The sequence below is a fragment of the Haliotis asinina genome, chromosome 10, assembly GCF_037392515.1.
Source record: "Haliotis asinina isolate JCU_RB_2024 chromosome 10, JCU_Hal_asi_v2, whole genome shotgun sequence".
In the NCBI taxonomy this organism is placed as follows: domain Eukaryota; kingdom Metazoa; phylum Mollusca; class Gastropoda; order Lepetellida; family Haliotidae; genus Haliotis; species Haliotis asinina.
In genome coordinates, this window is record NC_090289.1 from 36,925,200 (window position 1) to 36,949,350 (window position 24,151).

Sequence of the window (24,151 nt, forward strand, 5' to 3'; positions counted from 1 at the left end):
AAACAGATTTGTAAATCTGTCAAGTATGATGTAACTTGCCCTCTTATATCTATTGAAAAGATTGTCAGATATCATTACGTCCAGAGTTAGGAAAGTACAGGAAATATCAAAGAAATTTATATAAATGGCACACATTTGATGAAAGACCACCCATACTTGGTAAAAATGCTGTTATTCTTACAGCAGCCTAGGCTCCATGAGGTGGAGATCTGCCTGGTATTAACAAGTAACTGTAAATGAAGCAGATACCTTTGATGGTTTTAGCAGCAACTGTTAATGGATTGAGATGCACACAGAGCACAAGAGCAGTTGTCAGTCAAGCAGTATGTGTGTAAATGTTTATGGGAGCTTGGGAGTTGTTTTTTAGGACACACGATCCATGTAATGATTTTACCAGACATTTTGACTGCTGGGGGAAGCAACTTGTTGTCCAAACATCCTTGAAGATGTAACGCTTGCCATTCAAGATGGAATTATTCATGACTGATGGAGGCTCCCTTGCAAATTAGATATTTCTGTATGTGTTTTTGCACCATGTTAGCTATCGGCTCCTTACTTAATTATGACTGGATGAAGGTAGGGTTTATACAGTTGCACCCCCAATGTGACCTCCCTTTGAAGACAGTTTTGCCTACTTAGTAACATCTTCATTAAGTCTCTTCAGAATCAATGCCACAGAAAATTTTCCACATCTTGATAAAGGATAATGTTTTGGTAACAGGACTTGGCTCTCTTTGTGCAGGAAAATATTCAAAAGTGGATATAGATTTGTTGGAACATTTTTCTTGTTTGTGTCTAATATTTCTAATTGATATTTTATTTCTGTTGCCCAGTCACATGGTGGACACAGCTGCAGCAAATGTGTTCTTAAACTATACTACTCCAATTTTTATGGGAAAATTTTGTTCTTTGACTGCAGACAACTGATTTGATAATTAGCATTTTTAAATCAATGATTGAGCGACTTACCCAGTTAAAAATTGAGCTGTATAATACGTCATTATTATGATACTGCACTTTCTACAGAACAATGATACAGATTTGGTAATTAAGAAAAAACATATTTACAGCAAAAGAGACTGATTACTGGATGCAGGTTTTGAAAGAAAGTGCGTTGTGGGAAAAATTGAAAAGTTCTACTTTGCTGACACTTAAAACTGAAAGAATTTAAGTGTTTGAAGCATTGAATATTACAGTATCGTATAAGTAATATAAATACCTGAATACTAAGTAAACCATTGCAGGACGAAGCTCAATCATCAACTTATGAGTGAGTGAGTTTATTTTTACGCAGAACTCAGCAATATTCCAGCTATATGGTGACGGTGACAAGCATAGTTGCCTTTCATGGCAAGCATAGGTTGCTGAAGACCTGGTCTACTCTGGACCTTCACAGGTTTCTTAATCTAATGTAATAAATCGAATCAAGCATTCTTAATTTACATTTATTTTAATGAAATAGCATCGAAAGATAACAAAGTATGTCTTTGTGCTGTTATTGCAACCAAATGTTTCTAATTCACAAGGCAGCTTTGTGCAGAAGAGGTAATTTCACAATGGAGCAAGAAACCATGGAAACAAATTCTGTAGTACATTTGTAAAGTATATGCCCCATCCAACCTCACTCGCAATGGTTAGACACACCTTCTGATAACCAGACAGTTTGACATAGGAATCACAGTGCTTTGCCTGACGTCACATTGACAAAGCAACCAAATTTTTAGCTAGGACATCATGCCATATGGTTTCTGCAAGATGCACACTTGAAATATTTTAATCAAGCCAATTTTCATACTTTCTGCTTTGCCAGAAGGTGAAACATTTTCAGAGTTTCACATTCTTTGACTTGCACCGAGATGAGCTGTTTTCTGGTGGTTTCATCGTTTGATGTTTTGCAAGGACAACAATGAATCTGCTGATTATGGGCGCTGCTGTGGTTTCTCCTTGTGGCTGTGACAAGCTTTAATTGGACTTGTGTCAAAGTGACTTTTATCAGGAACTCATTTCATTAGGGCTTGTGTCAAATGTGTTCAGATGTTACAGACTAAGAATTAAGGTTGACATCTTTCAGACAAACAATGCCATCATGGACTCAGCACGGGAAGGATCAAGATATACTACTCAAAACAAGTTGAAGAATGCCCATTTTTTCAGGTTTTATTGAATCTGTCATCCAGTTAAATGTTCTTTAACATATTTGAAATTGGTGTATATAGTCTGCTGTTCATCTCTCATGAACAAATGGCCATGATGATGTGACAGAATTATCCTTGCAGACTTTTTGATCTGCATTCTAGAAGTTGGTGACTCAAAAGTGAAACATACAACTTAATGGATGATATCTTGTTTATTGCATAGAACAAACTATAAAACTGATACATATGCTTTCTGTGCATACAGAAAAAAAACTATTTTACTCCAAAACACATGTTGAGAGTATTGCCATCATATGCCTTCCATCTTGAGTGGAATGGTCTGTTTATACAGTGCATAGCTAAATTTGATGGATGTTTTGAGAAGTGAAAGCACAAACTTGGTCCAATTAGTTTTTCACAGTATTGAATGTAGTTCCCCATTGCAGAATATTCTGAATGTAGTAATTATTGTTACTATGGGCCTTTACTCATATAATACTGAATAAGTCATCACTAAGCTTCACATTTAACTGTTGTTTGCATTAATATTTCATCAGAAAAGTATTTTTACTGGTTAAAATGTGAGCAGTAGACTCAGTGTTTTGAATTTTCACTCCTAAGTGATGTATCTGGAATATATTTTCAAACCTTGATGATTTACAGAAAGTGATATCTTTTGGAGACAAGGGAGGATTCTCATTGGTTAATGCTTACATAATAATTGATATCTGATTGGTCGGAACTGGTGATGGGAAGATATTAAAAAGGCATGAGGTTGTTGATGTTGCGAACGATAATGAAGTTGATGATAGCAGTCAGTGTATCAAGGGTCAAATTCTCTCTGTCAAGTTGTTTGCAAAAACTACTTTCCATTTAAGAAAGGAGAAATGATTTATTTTAATAAGAATTGAACAACACTGAAACGTAATCTGTCATTCAAAAGTATAAAAAGTCCAAATATTGTTGTGGCCTTTTTGTTAATCGGGTTTGCTAAACCTCATAGACAATCGGAATGGGACATTTTAACCATACATAATGTCACAGCTAGTGCACCTTCTCCACACAGGAGAACCTGCCTCTGATAAATGAGACTGTCCATTTTCTTTGTTTATATTTTGGATGGTGTCTTCAATATGCAAATGTAATATTTCATAGAAATATATCATTTAACCCTCACATGTCATAACTAACACACATGAACACATTATGACATGATGACGGAGGTTTAACCAGAAATGTAAGCAAGTGTGTCTATTGGGATCTTTTATGTTTTGTTTTTTTAAAAAAACAGCCTTTGATGACATTTGTGAGACTCTTAACAGTCATGAGATGACATTTGACTTTTTGCGCATATTTCACTGACAGCTTCTTTTGAAGCATGAGCCCCACATGTAAAAATAGCGATGTTCATTGAAAAACCTTAGTAATAATTGCAAAGACTGTATTTTCATTAGCAACTATTTTATTATTGATGAAGAACCGTCTATGTTGCATGCTGTAATTAGGCGAACCTGTATTTTGCAAAATATCTGGTTACCATCTTACACGTTTTTTCTCACATGTTTGAACGCTGGATTTGAAAATATTGATTTTTTTTCCCTCTTCAGTGATGGGTAGAGAGCTAAAATGGATCTATCTCTTTTGGAAATCTTAACCAATTATTTACTGATCTTTGTTTGATTGCAGTTAGCAGTGTCGCCCCAGGAAATCGAAACCTTCCAAAAGGGAATTAATTATATTATGCAAGAGCTTGTCTATGCAATATTCAATGAAAACTACATGAAAATGTGACACGTTCAGCTGTGACAATCTGTGACTGTCTGTGAGTGGAACTGTCCATGACTGTCATGTTTACTGAAAGCATTGTCAGTTTTAATCTAAAAGATGAAGCAGTGTCTGGTCTGGTAAGTTCACCGGATTAAATGAGAATATTTTCATTGAATCTTCTTCAGAATATCAGTCACTGTATTTATGGAATATCCTGATTGATGAAGTGAAGTTTTACTGGTGTGAATGTCTTGTGGATTTCCTGTTTTAGCCAGGATAATTCAACCATTTGGAAATATCTCCTTGAAAAATTCTGAGAAAGTTTCTAAGTTTTATCATTTTAATAAGTTTTACAGCTAAAATTAAAATTACATTCTGCATTCCAGAAAATATAATGAATATGTTGTTTGCCTCCTGTAACAGTATATTTTGAAACAGTAGTAAACATTCTATCTCTTGTTAAAAGTTTTCATCTTGCAGGTTTATTTCACTTGTAAAATTTGAAAAAGAAGTGATAGTGTTGAAAGTTGAAAGTAGAGACTTCTGTTGTAATTGGATTCAGTCTTATTTCCAGTTATCGATTCTGCTGTAAACAGTCTCACATGGAAGCATAGAGCATAGACTTTGACATTTGAATAATGTCTGGATATATACTTGAACTGGGGAATATGGACTTGGACGGCAGAAATATGGACTTGGAAAACTGGGATATGGACTTGGGGAAAACTGGCATATATTGACTTAGAAAACTGGGATATATGGACTTGGGAAACTGGGATATGAATTCAGAAAACTGGCATATGGACCTGAAAGGGCTGGAATATGGACTTGGAAGGCTAGAGTTTGACAAGATGTTTTGGCTGACTTGAAAGTCCAAAAGTATATCTGGATAGACATTTCGATAACTAGAATATTGACCTGGAAGTCATTAATTTGTCTGTGTATGATATAAATTCTTGAATTTTTTCTCAAAAGTCAAGACTTTCTAGATATGGATCAAGGAAGTGAGATGTATGTTTACAGATGACTCAATACATAACATCATCTGATACAGCAACACACAATATGGTTTATATTCATCTCCAACAAGATGAACAGGAACCAATGCTGTACATACTACAAGTTTACAATGGTTTGTCAAAGTTACCTTGTAATCAGTTTTTTCTTCAGATCTTTCCTTGAGAATGTTTCTGAAGGTACGAACTGTTGGCTGATAGGCTTCAAGTGATTCCTGGCCAGCCAGGCGTATAACCACCATCCAGACTCTATCTTCCAGAATATTGAATGAAGAACATGCTTACTTACACATTGCCTTCCCAATCTGGTCAGCATCTCTTGATTAATACGGATGCAGAGTTAATTATGCGCTAAACTGAAATGGAATGTTGTTCATGGGCACAGCTGCCTCATCAGATATATTCCAAGAGTTCCATGATGAAATGCTCTATCTTTAACCGAGACGAGAATTCTTTTCTTGAAAGAACATTGTGTCGTGTAGATGGTCTGGTTATAAAAAGAACTAAACAAGCAGCTATGATTTGTTACAAGCAAAACTGACGAAGATATCTCTTAGGTTTGACATCTGTGACAAATTGTCATGTCTGACAAAAATGTCCTCTGCGTCTCTATTTCAGCCAAATGTGTTTTCGTTCCCTCTGTATGATAGATTAGAAATTAAAAGGTTTAGTTATTCCAAAATGCAAACAATATTTTTTGAAAATTTAGGATCCTAAAATCAAAGATTTCAAGCCTTTTAGGCCCAGAGAAATCGAAATTGTGAATTTAAATTGTCTTTGATCTAAGTGGCCTTGCGTTCACCCTGCGTTCGGCCTTCGGAGAAATGAAGCTCTCGCCAGCTTTTTTCCGGAGTCTATTACGTTCCAACGAAATACTCTTCACATCCCACCTAAATTCGGCAGTCGCTTGATGAAATCGTCTCCTTTGATCTGAAAACTATTGATTGATTTCAAACCAATTTGAGACAGTTATTTGACGACATCCTTGATACTCTTACACTCGCTAATTCCATGATCAATGAAATCGCGCTAGGCTTTTATCAGGCTGACAGCATCATTTGGGTTCCTCTCATGAACGAAACCACAAATTTGTGCCATGTAAAGGGTTAAAGACGCATAGCATATGCTCATGAAAACAATCCTCCCCTTGGAGTCCCAGTAATATTAAAGAAATGTTGCTTTAAAATTTGCATCTTTAATTTCAGATAATTTTATGTGCATAATTGACCTTTGTGTCAAAGCAACGTAATTAATGTAATCAGTTTGTGGTCAAATAATTGCCTAGAATTGAGATTGCTCTCAAAGGAATTGGTTGTACGATGTACAGTTTAACCTTTGTCGATAACATTTAACGTTCTCCTGATTTAATAGTAATCATCCCCTTCTGATTTTTAGCTGTTGCTGAAAGGTTGATATGTCTTCACTGGTATTTTACATATCATTTATCTGATTCTTGTTAATCGTGAAGCTAAGCTAAATAATAATCATATTTTGAAGAAATATGTCAGCTAGTTGTCAAGAACTAACATGCTCTGAATGTTTGGGGTGATGATTGTATTGATGATGTTGATGCTGATGCTGATAAGATAGTTGTGATGATGGTAATGTTGGTGGGGAAGTGCTGGGTTATGGAAGTGGTGATGGTGGTAGTGTTGAATGAATGGAGGTAGGAATGAAGGTAGCGCTGGTTTGTGAAAGTGGTGATGGTCATAGCGTTGGATGATAGTAAGGTGATGATGCTGGTGCTGGGTCTTTGTAGTGGTGATTATGGTAGTGCTAGCTGATGGTGGTCCTGGATCATGAAGCTAATGGTAGTGCTGAGATGTTAGCTGCACTTATTCTGGGGTATCAGTGGTTGTTCCTGTCTGGTCAATGACGATGATGACAATGGTTGTTCTTGTGTTCTAATCAACAAGTGACAATTAGTCTAAAATGGTGGACTGGTAGCAATCTCAGTTCAAGGAATAATATATATACCTTTTACAATCTATCAACAGATTATCAGTGATTTCTATTTTTGCTGATCTACACATCATATGCAAATGGAATCTCTGTCAACTTCTGTTTTTCAAAGCAGAGAAATATTTCAGAGTTCCTATTAACTCAGATAAGAGGTATACTCTTTAACCAGTTAAAAGAAAAACAAACAGTCATTGTCACTCACAATAAAACTAACAACATGTCAGTTTTTCTTTGCCATTTGTGTTAGTAATTGTTCTTGAGTGAAGCCAGAAAAATAGGAGCAAGATGTTTAGTTTTTATCTTTGTATGTTATCAGCAGTGTACGAAGAGACAGGATGAAATCATAGAGATGTACTTAGCATCCTGTGAATGCTTGGAACAACTTAATGCATACCCAGAATTATCGACTCTCAAATCTATGTGTGCACCAGGGACATAAACATATTAGAGTCTAGTGTAAAACTTCAGATGAGGATGTGTTTCTTGTTTAAATGCAGTTTATTTTTGACTAACTCCCCAGTTATTCAACATTTCACGATAAGAATAATTATTTGAAAGCTTTACATGGTTGAGGTTGCACAAAAACAGGAAAACTTGATTTTCTTTATGATAATGGTAAAATTCTACGATATATATTGTTATTTAAACCCTTACGGTGAAGTCAATAAAACAGAATAGGAGCATCATGCACACACCGTTTATTTCATTTTCTGTAAAACATGGTAAATATATCAAGATATATTTTCTTTCCGTGTGGTGTTTAAGGCACCCTTGTAATTGCCTTACGTTTTGAAAATGGTCTGGTTGATCAAAAGTATAAATAAAGCTTGAAACTGACAAATGGGTAGATGCCTGTTTCTGCCCTCCTCCTGTTTCAAATGACTTAAAACTAATGTTAAAAATAACTTAACCCATAAATCCTACAATCATTTATTCATTTTTTTATTAGGGTTAGTGTGTGTGATACTGATGAAACGAAATGAAACCAACCATTTTGTTGATATTTTTCTTTAGGGGTGGTTGCATGAATTGTGTGTTCCTGTTTTGCTAGAATTCTTTTAGACATTTTTTTTTGTATTTTCTTTCACTTCTTCTGGACACAGAGCCTTTCTTTCCTGTAAGGAAAACAGGATTTGTATAGTGATTCCTAAACACATGCCTACATTTTTGTTGGAATTATTAAAGGAAGATTTCTTGTAATTGTGGAAAGTGTTTTGGTGCTTTTCCTTGCGACACAGGACATCCAGTAAATACAGCAGTTCTTCTGTATAACCTGAAGTGTTTCTCATTGTGCAGCTAGACCAAAGTTATGTTGCATCATATATAATAGCAGGGATATGGGATGCTCAGTTGTGTAAAGCATGACAATTTGCTATGAAAGGTTGTCCGGTCTCTGGGATCATGGGTTTGAATCTCTGTGTGCTGTGATACAGTTTCTGGGTTTATGAACACTATTCCCTTCCATTAGAGTGGTAAACATCTGAATCTCTTTGCTCTCTCCTCAAACTGGAGTTGTTTTACCATGATGTACCTGAAACACCTTATATGCTTCTTAGTTTGAGGTGGTGGGTAGCCTAGTGGTTAAACTGTTTGCTCATCACACTGAAGACCCAAGTTTGATTCCCCATATGGGCACAATGTATGAAGCCCATTTCTGGTGTCTGCATCGTTATGTTGTTGGAATATTGCTAAAAGTGACATAAAATCATACACAATCACTCTTTCATTTCAGAATCATTCCCACTTCAAACTGTCTTGATTATATGTATCAAAAGCCATGCATCAAGTCTACAAGGACACCTAACAAGAAATGAATGTTTGATTTCGAAAAAATCTTGGATGAAATATTATGCATCAAATTTACATTCATGACATCAATAAATACCATGAAATGATATATGTTGCTTCAAATGATATAAATAACACTTGCAAAATTTATGCATTAAAAGATATTTTAAGTTTTTTGGTAAATTAATGAAAAACATATCCATCAGTCTAAGGCCCACATTGTTCAGGATCACCTGAGGTGAGACTTCAGTGTAATTTGTTTGTACCTCACTCCCTGTATGTTGCTTGTGCAGTTGTAAGAAATATAATTTCAGATCTGAGTTTTGTTGATGCATATGGAAGATGTTAGGTAAGAAAGTTATGGAGCAAGTTTGAGTGTTTAGGAATCATATCAGACAGAGCTGTGATTCAACCTTCCAATGTTGTAACGATTATCCAAACAGCCTCTTGCAAGAAGATTTCAAAAGACTGTGTGGTTAAATATTAGCACCAAGGTTCTGTTGCTCACCTTCTGAGTTAGACAAACAAGTAGTGTCTGAAATAAACATATTTTACGGAAAAAAAGCTCACAGTGAAAATAAAATATTATGAAAAGAAGCCCTGAGACTTTCTTCATTTTCAGAAACTGTGGAAATCTAGACTTACCACATTTTCTAGACTTGAGTGGACTTCCTTGGACATATTTGCTTTATTCATGATCCCTGTGGGGTCTTGAGATGAGCAAACTCATGTTTAGGGGAGTGACTGGTAGCCTAGTGGTTAAAGTGTTCACTTCCTATGCTGAAGACAAGAGTTTGATTTTTCACAAGAGTACGATGTGTGAAGCCCATGTCTGGTGCTTTCTTGGATATATTTGCTTCAGGGTCTGTAGAAGATTACTTGTGATTCATAAAGGCTTCTTAGGATTGGGGACTCTGGTAACGCATGAAGGTCCTGTGTGGAGGAACCTTGGGACTCTGGTAACACATGACGGTCCTGTGTGGAGGGACCTTGGGACTCTGGTAACGCATGAAGGTCCTGTATGACTTAAGACCAAGACATTATATCTTGATGTCTAAAGCTATTTACCTAACTGAAAATGCCCTGAATATGACAGCTGAACAGCCTTGAAAAACACTGAAAATGCCTTGACTTCTTGTCTTAAAGGAAATCCATACTTATATGAGTCATGGCTATTAAACCTAAAATGAAATCAGGGTAAATGTGGGATTGGAACACATAAGTTCCTGATTCACCTAGGGGAAACACCTCTGCTTAGCAACGGAGCCACCTGTGCTGTATCCATCTGGTCAAAGTTTCAGCTTTTGAGAACATTTCTTCTTAAACGTTTATAATCACCGTTTTCATTCTGAGAAGCACCGGCTTCCTTTATTATTCTAATGCTAGGAACAAGTCATTGCTTTTGTGGTGATATCATACCAGTGTTCCAAGTGTATGGAGCTTGTGGGTTAAGAAAAGAAAATCCTTGAACAATTTCAGAGATGAGATGGCAGACATAGGCTAACAGAGATGTCCTGTCCCAGTGGGATGAAAAAGTTCAAAACATCTATTGTTTCTCGTTTTTTGAGACATGACAGAAAGTCCTAAAGAACAATAGTGTTCCAGTTCCCATTACAAGGATTTCAAAATGCGGTCAGCGTGCAGATGATGGTTTTTATGTTTGTTTCCCAACTGGAGATGCATCAGTACACCATGCCACAACTCACAGCTTTCAGTTAGGTTCAATTCAGTTCTGTACATTAACAATAAACTGCAATAGGTTTAACATTTTAGTGGAAAGGCACTGTCTGTTTGGTTAAAGTTCCAAGAAGAAATCTTCTTGGAATTGGGACCCAAACGAACACTCTTGTTCATCCAGTCAAATTAGCATGAGCTATTCACGATAGCAGCACAGAAATGTCAGAAACGGTAGCTACATGAAGGTGTCATCTAGAATTAAACTACGTGGAATATCTATGATGACGCATTCTGAAAGTAATGTGCAGAAGGTGAATTAGATGATATTTTCATTACGAGAACTGAATGTACCATGTTTTCAAAGAGAATTTCGGTGTACCAAACCCCAAACAAAATACTGCAGTATACCATTTCAGCCCTATTCTCAATGCCATTTAAATTCAGCACAAAAGTACAAGCAACATGTACCATGCATTTGATGACAATGTCAATGCAATGATAATCTTTGAGAGCAGTTCATAGTGAATGTTTTCTCCTCCAAAGTTATTAACAGCATTGTGTTAATCAGGGGTGCAAGTTTCTTATGTCGTCATTGAAGCAATTTATTTATGGAGACAGACATTTTCATTGATGTCAAGGCATAAATCTGTAAAAAGATATAAAAAGATCTTTTTTGTCAAATAATTGTCACCCAATCATGTGAAAAATGGCCACTGAGAAGCCATGTCGTTAGAAAATTTGAAATTTAAATTGTGTGATTCACTTTAATCTGATTCTACTAGTTTGATTTGATGGGACTCCGACAAAGATGTCAATGCTTGAAATTGTATATTTCATTGCTCCCATGGGGATTGCTGGGGAAAGAAGGGCACATGTGCTTGTCACAAGAGATAACTTAATGGATGGGACTCAGATTCAGTGACTTGCTTGGTGAAGTGTTAACCTACCATGACAATACGGATCATTGATTATAAAATTAATCACTAGATTGTTTGATCCAGATTGGATTACTTTGCAGAACCCCATCTGTTGCTGAATGCAGCTTTAGAAGATGAATAGGACTTGGCATTGAACCATTGGGTTGGGCAAGGATTGCAGAGTGAAATCATGGTTTCAGGTAACAAGATTTTAAAGGCTTAGGATTTGGGGACGTTGTCCACTGAGGTGACTATCAGTGTTCATTAAAGTGACATCAACAAGCCGTGTGACCATCAGTGTCAAGGAAGGTGAGCATCAGTGTCAGTAAGGTGACCATAAGTGCCAAGTAAAGTGACCACCAGTGCCAAGTAAAGTGACCACCAGTGTCAAGTAAGGTGACATCAGTGTCAAGAAAGGTGACCATCAGTGTCCAGTAAGATTACTAACAGGGCCCAGTATGCCTAAGATGACCATCAGTGTCCATCACCTGAATATGATCATCAGTATCCATTAAGTTGACCATCTGTGTCCAGTAACATGACCATCTGTGTCAGTTCTGTGTCCAGTAAGGTGACTGTCTGTGTCAGTTCCGAGTCCAGTAAGGTGACCATCTGTGCCAGTAACCTTACCATCAGTGTCCAGTAAGGTGACCACAGTGACCAATGAGGTGACCAGTGACCAGAAATGCGACCAGCAATAACTAATACAAATCAGTCTACTGTTGGGGATTCAATATTGGGGTGGTGCTGACTTTTTAATAATGCCTACATAAACTATCTTTCCCACTTCATAATAATTCAAGTACCATGGTATTTGTGTGCCCTAACCAAACAGCCCTCAGATGACAATAAAACCCAGACTCTTCTCCTTGCAAGCTGACAGTTTGTCCACTTAGCCCTCCTATAGCCATTATTATCATAAGCCTTATCATACAGTCATGATGAACCACAATGACGTTCACGATATGGCAGTTGTGTTTTTAAATTTACATACCTTTAAAAATTCCTTTAGACATATTTCAAGAGATGTCAAACAATAAAAAAGATTTTATTATGATTATTTTCTGACAGTGAAAATAACTTCAGTGGATATTTTTGTGTTGAAAATTGGCGGATACAGTGTTATTAAAGAAGGTCTGTCCAAATAACAATGCATCCGACATGTTTGGATTGTTTTTTCGAGTTACAAGTATTTTTCGAGGAGGCATTGAAAGAAGGAAGGGTATAGAATGGTTAACAAAAACATATTTTGTTTAGCCTCCTTTGAAAAAATGCCACATAAAGCGTGGTGTTCTTGAAGGATGCCACACGCGTCATTTCCAGACAATCTGTGATTTATGCCTCCCTAGATGCGGGGCAGACGCTGCCGAACTACCTCAGCAAGGAAACCACATAAATTAGTCCAAGACACCACATAAATTAATTAGTGTAACTGCCTAAACAGTTACAGGGGTATTAACTTTGTCAAGACATTCACAACGCTTTTGTTCTGTTCAACATAGCTGAAATCGCATTCTACCAGGAACTGCAAAAAAACATTTTTTAAATCTGTTAATTGAAACAAAGCAGTAAATAAAATTTGATTTGATCAGCTGAATCAGTTTCTTTCAGCACATTCACTTAATGTGTGTGTAATAGTTTCAAATTTGCATGAGCATTTTAAAAACTGATAAAATCTCAGAAAACTGCTTTCCTAAAAAACTTTCTCCATGTTTCAACCTGAGCAAAGTACAAATGCATAATGTTTAGATTTATCAGTTTTGATGTTACTTTGGCATTATTTGTCAGAAATGGAAGATTGGAATCATGTTTCGTGTTAAAAATGAGAATTGTAACAAGTGTGATTAATTTCTTCTATGCTCTTTTAAACTTGACCTCTCTTGACCTATCATCTTACCCTAACAGGCTTTCCTTGGTCTCACCAGGGACTCCCTCATTATAGCACACATTTAGGGAGTCATAACACAATCTCCCAGGAACCCATTCACTTTATATTGAGGGACAGACTGTCTGGTACTAAATCAGGCAAGTTGATTCCTCACCACAATCTGTCTGTTGATCAAAGAGAGCTTTTAGGAAAATGGTTTTGTTATAATGAAGGGTTATGTTTTTAGATTGAAGATAAAATAGAGCTGAGTTTTGAGGGGTGTCTTGTTAACAAAACACTCAGCTAGTAAGAATTCTACAAGGTGCACATATAGACCTGGCACTTGTTTTTTACTGGATCTCCAGGAAAGCAGCACGCTAAAAGAAAAGTGTGATTATGCTGTATTTACAAAATCTCATATTCATTTAGACTTTGACTGTATATACACTCAAATGTTCACATGTCTGGGTGAAATTTGATAAAATTGCGCCGTTTTGTGATAAATGGCACGAAGTTGTGTCAGAGTAAGTGATATGTAATAAAAAGAAATTGTGCTAAGTGTTTCATTCATGTGTCATAAATTCTTTTGTATCATCCTTTCAAAATGTCTCATGGGAAAGTGATATTGAATAAAACCAGTATCTCTTTCTAATCATTTCAATGTCTTTTGTGTCATTCAAAACTGGCATGATACACTCACCCCATTTTGCAAACACCTGGCACCTGGTGTCATCACTCTTAGATACTGGTTCATAAACAGATGCTCTTGATACAGTCATATTCATAGGATGGACTCTACTTTTGGTAGAGATGTCTTATGACTATGGAAATATCTTCATCACATGCAACAGATTTTTATTAATGCTTTATATATAAACTGATGCAATTAGAAATAAGGACAAACAGAAAACATGCTAAAAAAGTACATGAAAGCATTAACCAGGTCATTGCAGTGTCATAACTTACGTATAAGCAGTTGCTAAGCATTCATCAATGACAATTTATAGCATGAAATACAGTCTGGGAAAAAAGTACCTTTTCTTCTCCAACAAAATAACAAAGCAGGGTTTTTTTCAACACATTTAGACAAAAACTCTTGAAACACAAAGGCTTGTGCTACTTAATTCAATGTATTTGTTTGAAAATCCATATCATTTGTATCTAATGGGTTGTACTTCGAAAAAAACTCCCTTTGTACTTGTGCCATAGGGAATCGCAGGAAAATGGACTACTCAGTTTCAGCAGAAAACATGTATGTTTCCTGAAACCAACATGAAAAACTGTTTTATCAAATCCCAGACATTTTCTTCAGACCTGTTGTTTCAGTTTTTTCTGTTAAATTGTCATTATTTTTTTGCTCTAAATTCGTTTTTTGTGAAGTTAATAATTACATACTCAGTTAAGTTCTGTTTGGTTTGTTTTTTTGTTATTCAAGATAAATTTAAAGAAAACAACAAACACTTATTCAACAAATGTTTTTAAAAAAATCTCTTTCTAAATCATTCTCCTGAGGACAATCTTAACCAGAAATGTTGACGTTACAACCTGCATTCTTATATTCAAATATGAAAATCTTATTGTGCCAGTAAGACCTTAATGTAAAGTTGCCACAAAATCTAATCAGTCAATTTCCATCCAATGAATTTATAACGACTTTACCATGAACTTTCAGTTAAGAGATTGTGAATGAATTGACCATAAAGAGCTAATGAGTTTTAACATTTGATCTTGCGTGCTCTTTTTAAGCATGGCCCCTTGAAGTTAGAGATTTGTTTGATGAGGTTATAAATTAATTGAATAATCTTCATCCTGTGTGGGATTTACTTGTCTTTCCAACGTTAGGCTCAAATTGTCCTCACTAATGTAGGTGCCATTAGCAGGCAGCATGAAAAACATGTGCACTGGTGGAATCTGCCGCCAACCAACAGCAGATAATTCACTTTTTCTGTTCCCCCACTCAATTCGCGGTTCCACAGGATGCATGCAATTTACTTAACACGCTCTCAGGGTAACTTAAGTTACAAAATAGTATATTCACTTTAAGTGACCCTGCTGTCAGCTTTTTTGGAAGAGTCACACATGTACATTAAGTCCTAAATGAAAATATTTAAATATTGAATTTCAAGTAGAATGTTTTATTACCAGACACTTAAGTCTAAATTCTGATGATTAAACATTTCAAAGGAAATGTTTTAATCTCTCAGTTTTTCTGAAAGGGTTACACAGCTTGCTATTTATGTAGAATAATATCACACTATTCCAGTGCCTCTTCTTTACAAGAATGGAGATACCTTTCTACAGGATTTTATAAACTAAATCTTATATCACACAAGCTTTAAATACGATCTGTACCTTTAAAATTGATTTTGTTAAAAGTATATAGTTGATTGGTGCCTGAAATGGTTTGAATAGGATTTAGCCATGATCACCTACCTGGACATAAGATTCACAGTGCCGCAGTAATCCACTAAGTCAGTGTCTCTGCTTTTCCGACTGTTCAACAGACTTGAAAAGCACAAATTTGATTGGGAATGGTTGAAAGCCTAGAAAGATGAGAGCATCAGCTGATGACATCTGCTGTTGTCTGCTGCTCGTTCTGTCACAATAAATACACAAACTGTCGTCTGCTACACAGACCTGTGACTGTCTGCCATTGTGTCTGCTTCTGTTGCCTTTCAAAGCTTTCAAAAAGTGATGTAGCCTCACAACTTGGAACAAGTTTTGACTGAAGACTTTCAAGAAGTTTATCCTCCCTTCACCAGTGTCGTCTGCTTGAGTCTCCAGCCTCTCTCTCCCTTGCTACCTCTTGCGCCTCTGTAAGTACAAATTTTGTCCAATTACTCTTGGTGGGTTCTCCGAGGGGTACCAACCTTCCTTGTGTCGGTTTTCATAGAGCTAGTATCTAATCACTTGTGATAGCTGTGCCGTGTCAGAGCACAGCACATTTCTCATCCTCTCTCTCCCAGCCCGACCCACTGCCTCACACACACATAATTAACTTGTTATAAGATGCCAAGGACTTCCACTACCAAACAGCCAACATTATCACACAGATGTACACTGAGTCTCCATGTCTTTCCATCCTTTTGGCAAGCCACAATACATGTCATATACCTCACTGTAAACTAAGTGTTTCTTCGCAGGGAAGAACTACTAACAACAAATTCCAACGATTCTTCTTTATGTAAGAATTTGAGCTCAAGTTAGACCTGTCAGGCTGGCATGGAGCTTGTTACCTCTCTCTGGTCCAGGACAGGATTAATATCTCAGAAATTGTTTTGCATTAGCACAAGTTGGGCTGAATTTGTCGGTAGACACAGTTAGAGTGAGGCTGATGGAACTTCACAGTGGAGTTTGCAGCTCTGAGGATTGTAGAGGTGGCTAACTATGTAAACAATGAGATGACGGACAGATCCAGCCAGCGGGGCTCCTCCCTACAACTTGGCTTATCTCTCCTTGGTTCCAGAGACTCTTCTCAAATATAGAGTCTCTCATGTTGGCTTCTGGAAATAGTTTTATGAAATATGCTTTTTATATATTGATGCTTTATCTATCAGGTTAAGTTTTACCTTATTTTAATATATTTTTTTTATTATATTTCAATGGATTTTCATCCATTTTCATCCAGAAAACAAAGTTTTGGAGAGAGTGAAGATTGTTTTAAAAATATTCATAGCTGCTTTTGGGATGATTGGTGAATGCTGTTCCAAATTTTAACAAACAGTGCATTGAAACAGTTATTTTCCAACTTTATTTCTGAGGAATTAGAAATTTGGACTGTGCAGAGATTTGTCCACAGACACCTGGCATCATCAGGGATTAACAGAAATCATTTGGTACAATTCATTTCACTACAGGTTTTCCCTTTAACTGTCAGTGGAAACTGTTTCAGCAGATGATGAAGACTTAACTAAAGTTGACTAATGGTCAACTGATACATGTTTTTGAGGATTCGTTTTGATTTATTCAAATCGTGGAGATAACAGTCTACCTACCATCAAACAAGCATATGTCATTGTTAATCATCATTAATCTTACCATTTTGACCATAGACAACTTTAACTCTAGATACATTATCTTTAATGGCATCGAATTTGAAACAACTGAAGCTAACAATGATACTGCTATGAACGACTGGTAATTGTGAAACAGTCTTGTGTTATTGTCACAATGTTGAGTTGTGCGTGTGTTAACTAATGATGCTTGAGGAACAGGATCTGTTCCCCCATATAGGAGGAAATAGGGTAGCCTTATGGTTAAAGTGTTTGCTCATCACACACAAGGCCTTGGTTTTGATTCCCCACATGGGTGTAATGTATGAAGCCCATTTCTTGGGTCAGTCGCTGTGATATTGCTGGAATATTGCTAAAAGCAACATAAAACCATACTAGCCTCCAAATTGTAGAAAACGTATAAGTCTATCTTTGTGTCTCTTCCCTGCCAATATCTAACATAATATACTGCTCAAAACAAGTTAAGGAACACATATTTTTCCTCATGTGACTATATTTTATTTGTCGTGGCTGCTTGGTGTTACAACGCATGTATTCCAATTCTTGTTTTACTTGTTTTGAGTAGTATATAGGTGTGTATTTAGATGTGACAGAACTGTAGCCACTTACTTAGATTGGTTCAAGTGTTCTGATTCCTAATGCGTAAAGACAAGTTAACTGGTAGAAATGGTATGCCGTTATAGTTTTCCCTTTATAGGGAATGCACTGAGTTTCTGATTTTTAGGGTATCTTTGTAGCTAGTTCATCACCTTTTCATTTTAGGTTTTTAGGTTGAAGCGATTGTAACACTACGGCAGTCATGAGTCTTCATAAGTTACAATCATCTTAGTGCTGTGATTGTTTTGAGGAAGGGGCCTTTTCCTCAGATCAACCGTAGCTCTAACAATACTGTAATGCCCAAACTATGTCATAGGCTTTCTATAGTTGTAGAGCTAGGGTTAGGCAGGAGCCAGGTATTTTACATGCTGAAGTCATTTCCAAGTTTGCTGCCAAATTAGTGACAAAAATTAAGTATCATGTAATCCTTGTTTTGTCCTGTGCTATTTGTAGCACTGATGTACTTGCCTAAGTTGCATGTGTTTGTGTTCAGTGCCAACTGTGATAGTCATTTTATTTTGTGAAGACCTTGTGTCACCATTGTTTAATAGTGGCGCCTATCACCTGCTCAAGATAGAGTCACTGTTGCATAGTGGACTCATTGTTGGACCGTGATGCATTGGGTTAAGCTAGTGGTTAAAGAGTTTGCTCGTCAAGACCTAGGTTAAATTCCCCAGATGGGTAAAATATTTGAAGCCTATTTCTGGTGTTTCTTGTCATGATATTGCTGGAAGATTGTTTAAAGCTTCTTAAAACTAAACTTTTGCATGATGCGGCACAGAAGTACTTCTGACATGTAACAACAACTTGAAAACAAACCAGACATCCACAACATATTATTAGTACTTGATTTGTTTGTGTTTAGAACCTTCCAGTTTATAGTCATATGTAAGATAGAAATTAGATATGCTTGTTGGAATACTAATAAATATCAGCCATTTGCCTTGTAGACAAGGTAGGTAATTCAGGAGAAAGAAAACTTCATTAAGGAGAGTGACATTTTGGTGTAAATACCACTTTGTGTTATAATGCCCTTAATGTGTACTTAGTAGCTATAGTGGGATGGTTGGTAGCCTAACGGTTCAAGTGTTTGCTCGTCACACTGAAGACCTGGGTTCGATTCCCCACATGGGTACAATGTGTGAAGCCCATTTCTGGTGTCCCCTGAAATGATATTGCTGGAATATTGCTAAAAACAGCATACAAATAAACTCACTCACTCACTCACTCACTCACTCACTCACTCACTCACTCACTCACTCACTCACTCACTCACTCACTCACTCACTCACTCACTCACTCACTCACTCACTCACTCACTCACTCACTCACTCTATGGAAATGTTCCTTGTCACTTAAACTCACAGACAAGTGTGGACTGAGTCCCAGATTTTGAGATTTGCATCTCTGAACCATGTCAGACTTAAACAAGGATGCTGCCAATTAGGTCTGGCCTGTTTGATTGAATGCAGTATCCTAACAACACTCTTCATGTCTGCTAAACCTAGTTTCATTATCTACTTCAGTGTGGCACTAACTGGTGCCCTCCTCTAATTGGTGCCAGGTACATACTGATCACAGTAAATGAGAAACGTATAGAAGGAGATCACACTGGTGCCTTTCGACAATTGTGGGACTACTAGAGTATATATGTCATTCTTAATCAATTTATAATATCCATCTTGAAGCTATATTTTAATAATTGCCAGAAATTAAATGGAAATCTGTCACCTTGTGTATAATTTACACTTAACCGTTTTAGTTGTAGCATGGAACTTAACTCTGCCTCAAAACCTTAAACATTCTTATGACTTATATTTTCTTTGAGGTCACATGCAACCAAAAATTCAAACATAATTAAAACACAATCATCACTTATTCATGAGATAAAACATACATTGCTGCTTGTAAAAAGACAAATAAACAAAATTATAAGCGTACAATTGCGTTTCAAAAGTGCAATATGTTGTATTTGGGCTTACTTCCCTCGAAACGAGGCCCTTGGGAGACCGAACCCAGTCATGGCAGCAGGGTGTGCACTCGAGTGTAACGCTGGTTTCTGATTGGTTAGTTCATTTGCTGATGCATCAAGGGCTCATTGTGTGTACAGAAAGGTGATCTGTTTGATGGGCATTTTAGAAGTATTGCGAGTCACTAGAAAATAAAATTCTTTGTGGATAACAACTTCTTTTATTGTGCTTGATGCGTTGTTTCAGTATGGATTCATATACCATTGTCAAACAAAATTATACAGACTAGAAGAAGTTGTTATCCATAAAGAATGTATATAGAGAAGTTCGGTTTTGTAAATTCATGTTTTCTGAATTTGTGTTCGATCAAATAAAAAATTATTCCAGTACACATGGTGAAGTACTGGAAACTGTCATTCATCCAAGTACAAAGCAGGACTTGAAACTGACAAGAGTTTGCACCAGTTTCCATCAGATCCAGTCATCTGAGAAAAATGGATGTAGTTTGTTTTCAACTCACAGACATAAAAACATGTCATGTGTCCAAGTATCACACCTGCCTAATTACATAATGTGGCAGAGACAGGACTCGGGTGCATGAGTCATAAATTAATTTATTTTGTTTATGGCGTATAGTCTCATAGGTGTTAAGTTCAAATTGCATGTGGTCAGTGATTGAAGCTGTGTATTGCATATTGTCATTAGGCAGGCAGGCAGACTTATAGCTGTCAATAAACCAGGCATTGAGCTTTCTCTGTGACAGAGGCTGCTTACGACAATCAACAAGTATTTTTATGTAAGGAGTAGATTATTTACTTGTTTGTGTACACAACCAAGATTAGACTACTGCTCACCACCCCATAGTCGGAGCATGCATACTGTTTCAGGCTCTGCGAACCTATTCACTGGGCATGCGTTATGGGTGCAGCGCAACACAGCTATTGAAACCACTTTTTCCCCCAGCACTGGGGGAAATTTAGTGAATCGTTTGAACCCTGATTTCTCGGCTTTTTTTTCATTGATTTTTTTTTCAACTTTATAGGTTGAATTGGCATTTTTGATGATCTGTTTCAGTAAGTGCATGCCGAAAGGTATCAGAATCTGCAAAGTTGTGTTTTACGTTGCATGTGACTTTTAATGAAAAAATATACTCTCTGTGTAATGATTGTGAAGAATTCACATGGAGTCAACGTTAATATATGTGTTTTTCATAATAATGTTTATTATTATGATCAAGGATCATCTGTTATAAAGTGTGTGGCAGCAATAATCACAACAAAAAAATATTATTTTATACAGTATCAAGGCATCTCGTTAATGAATATAGTTAGTGTTTGACTGTTCTGTGAATTTATTGTACAGTTCTGTTAGGCTAGGTTATACTGGAAGCATTCTTTTAAACTATTTTCTTCCCAATGGCTGATGTATTAATAGAATATTGCAAGTGGCATAATATTCACTCACTCTCACTCACTCACTCACTCACTCACTCACTCACTCACTCTCAACTCAACCCACCTCCACTTGCTTACCTCACCTCTACTCACTACCTCACTCACTCACCCACCCACCTCTCACTCACTCACCACAGTAAGTTGCAATACTCACTAACTTATTACAAACCCATCTAAGACAGATCAAAGTTTCCTCAAAGAAAAAATGAGAGCATATGGTGCAAGTCAAAGGGGGAAATAGCATCTGACACCATGTTTGTCACTGATCTATCAGTTTTAGAAATGTGCCCCACAAATCTCATTGGAGTGAAATATAGTTCTTCAAACCACTAAACAAAGATCTAAAGAAATCCCATCACAGGGGATTGTCAGAACAACAACCTTTCTTTTGATAAATCAGAACATGACTTACCAAATAAGGAAAGTTACAGTCAGCTTTTTTCTAATCACACTACTGGGGAAAGGTTAACTCATGTTATTTCAAATGACAACAAAATAACCAACAGTCCAGAAAGCCGAGGTTTCGGAATTAACAGATTAATGATGCTTTACTCTTTTGGTAAATATGATAAAATAACAAACTGAAAGGAAATGACTTTGTGAGAAAACATAAACAAAGAAATCCTTTCTAAATAGCTATACCATTTCTGTTATTTCAGAAAAATAAATTAAAAATTCCATAATTCAGTTTTGTTTCTTTGAATATTGTACACCATAGATATTTATAACAAATGAGTTCTGTAATTTTTATGTGTGGTATTCATATAGATATAAATTCAAGGAATATCAACATCTACTTATTTAAATAAAAGCAAATTTCCATAACAATAAGAAGAGCTATGTTAAACACAGAATGAATTAATTGTATGATTCAGACAGTGTCATTAGGACATGTGCAGGAATCTCTATCATCTAGTGTGTTACGAGGCATTTGTGAAATATCTCACATTCATTAGTATGACCCAGGGTTAATGACCCTCACAATCGATGAATGTAGATAGTGACTAACAAGATACTAATTGGTTCATTCCATCCTGAAGATCCTGCAGAACAAATATTCCACAAAGTTACCTTTCCTTTACTCCATCCTCCTCCACCATCTTACCTGTGTGGGCATTACCAGCAGAGCAACGCACAAAACATATTCTTCTCGTTTTGTCATTGTTTACCAAGAAATCCACCTTTGACCTTGAGGTTAATGATTTTAGTGTGGAACGCAAGAACATGAGATCTCTCTGACATGATTCTCATAATCAAGTGTCGATAATGCCTTGAGACTTCCAAAGTGTTGACATTTTCGCTATTTGAATGGTCAAAATCGCGAAACGTCCGAAATATTATCATGTCATTGGGTAGTGACTGGTTCCGTCACTTGAGATTTGGCAAGCCTGCAATTTCCTTGGTCTCTCGTTGCAGCCATTACTTCAATAGCATCACAGTCCTAAACTAAATTTGGCCATTTATCAAACATTTAACTGTTAGAAATGGCTCATCATGAATATTTTTTCGGCATAATTGGTGTATAATTGCTTCGTGAGGCTCACATGAGGAGACAGGCAATGGGCTGCCTCCAAAATATTTTCGTATTGATTGAGAAACTAATGAAGTGAAATAAGTTTCCCGTTTGCGAGCTCATGTTGTTACAACAGAGGCTGGTACACAGAAAACGACATGCCTGCGCAATTAAATGATTACAGTCAGACTCAATCAATATTGAACTTGAATATACCCTCGGCCTTTTCGGTTGCAAAGCAGAGACCTTTTCATACCTCGTTTAAGCATTTTGAAAGGAATTTGTCCCATCATCTCAGCTTTGATGAGGTCCTTTCAAATTAGACTCACAATTTGGTGAAATGTTTGCGAATATTTGACAGTTACATAAGAATCGTGAGATTGGTTCCATTCAAGTCTCCCGCCAAAATTGATCAACGAAATATTCCTTGGTTGTGCCTAATGAACGCAGAAAGTCCTGTGGTATTTTTTAGGATAAGAGAGCACAATTTTATTTACTGGGTTCATCGATTTCTCAACACAAGTATGTTTGCAAATTGTCTATTTTTTAGGAATCATTCATGGGAAAAGATGTGTATTTACCGTGATGACAACATAACCATGGCAGAATGTTTTGACAAGGTGTCTTCCATGACTAATATGTCAAGACTATATCTTAACATAATATTTACTCTCTTGTTCGATATTCCTAGCATGCCATCAGATAAGCCTTGAAACTGATTCAGATGTTTTCCTCCCCCCCTTCCCCGGCATATACAGGTTGTAAATGCCAGTCATAACAGCATTTCCCAAATATATGTTTTTGACAAGATTGATGACTTTGGTTGAGGTAAATGTAATTCTTAAAACCATGATATGGAGGAATATGATATCAGGCATTTAGAGAACTGTATGATGGTGACTACAAACGAATTGATCGTGATCTTACATTGAGTATGTCACTGTTAGTTGATGTATTAATACATTGTTAAATGTATCCTCCTGCAATATTTGATTAACCTTGAGATCATTAAAAACTCTCAGCAGTGACAGAGGGGATAGGGCATTGGGATGACAACTTGTTTCAGATCTGTTTGTTTGAGGGATGAGTCATGGAGTAACATCTAGATAAATTTTCATCATTAAGTATCGATCAGTAACAAGTGATATATCAGGATTCAGATAAAAGTGAGTGAGTTTGGTTTTATGCTGCTTTTAGCAATATTCCAACAATATCACAGTGGAGGAAACCAGAAATGGGCTTCACACATTGCACCGATAAGGGGAATTGAACCAAGGTCTTCAGTGTGATGAGCAAAGGGTTTATCCTCTAGGCTGCCCCACTGCTGCAGAAAATACTAAAATACCAATCTGAAATACTAGTTTTGGCATATTCAAAGATAAATGCCAGTCTAAGGTGGTGAAAACCGATCTCCCAGACATATTATTCAAAAAGATATGTTACGTCTTCATCGTTTAAAAATGCTTGGCAACAAA

At 36.5% G+C, this 24,151-nt stretch overlaps 1 protein-coding gene across 1 annotated transcript in view; it reads right to left on the bottom strand.

Moving 5' to 3' along the window:
- LOC137298880 (frizzled-5-like) overlaps positions 1–15,943 on the bottom strand; it is a 107,482-nt gene extending 91,539 nt beyond the window's left edge. The window contains exon 1 of the mRNA XM_067831226.1: positions 15,563–15,943. The gene's annotated coding sequence lies outside the window, so the exon portion shown is untranslated. The remainder of the gene's footprint in view (positions 1–15,562) is intronic.
- Between the last annotated feature and the right edge of the window lie 8,208 nt (positions 15,944–24,151).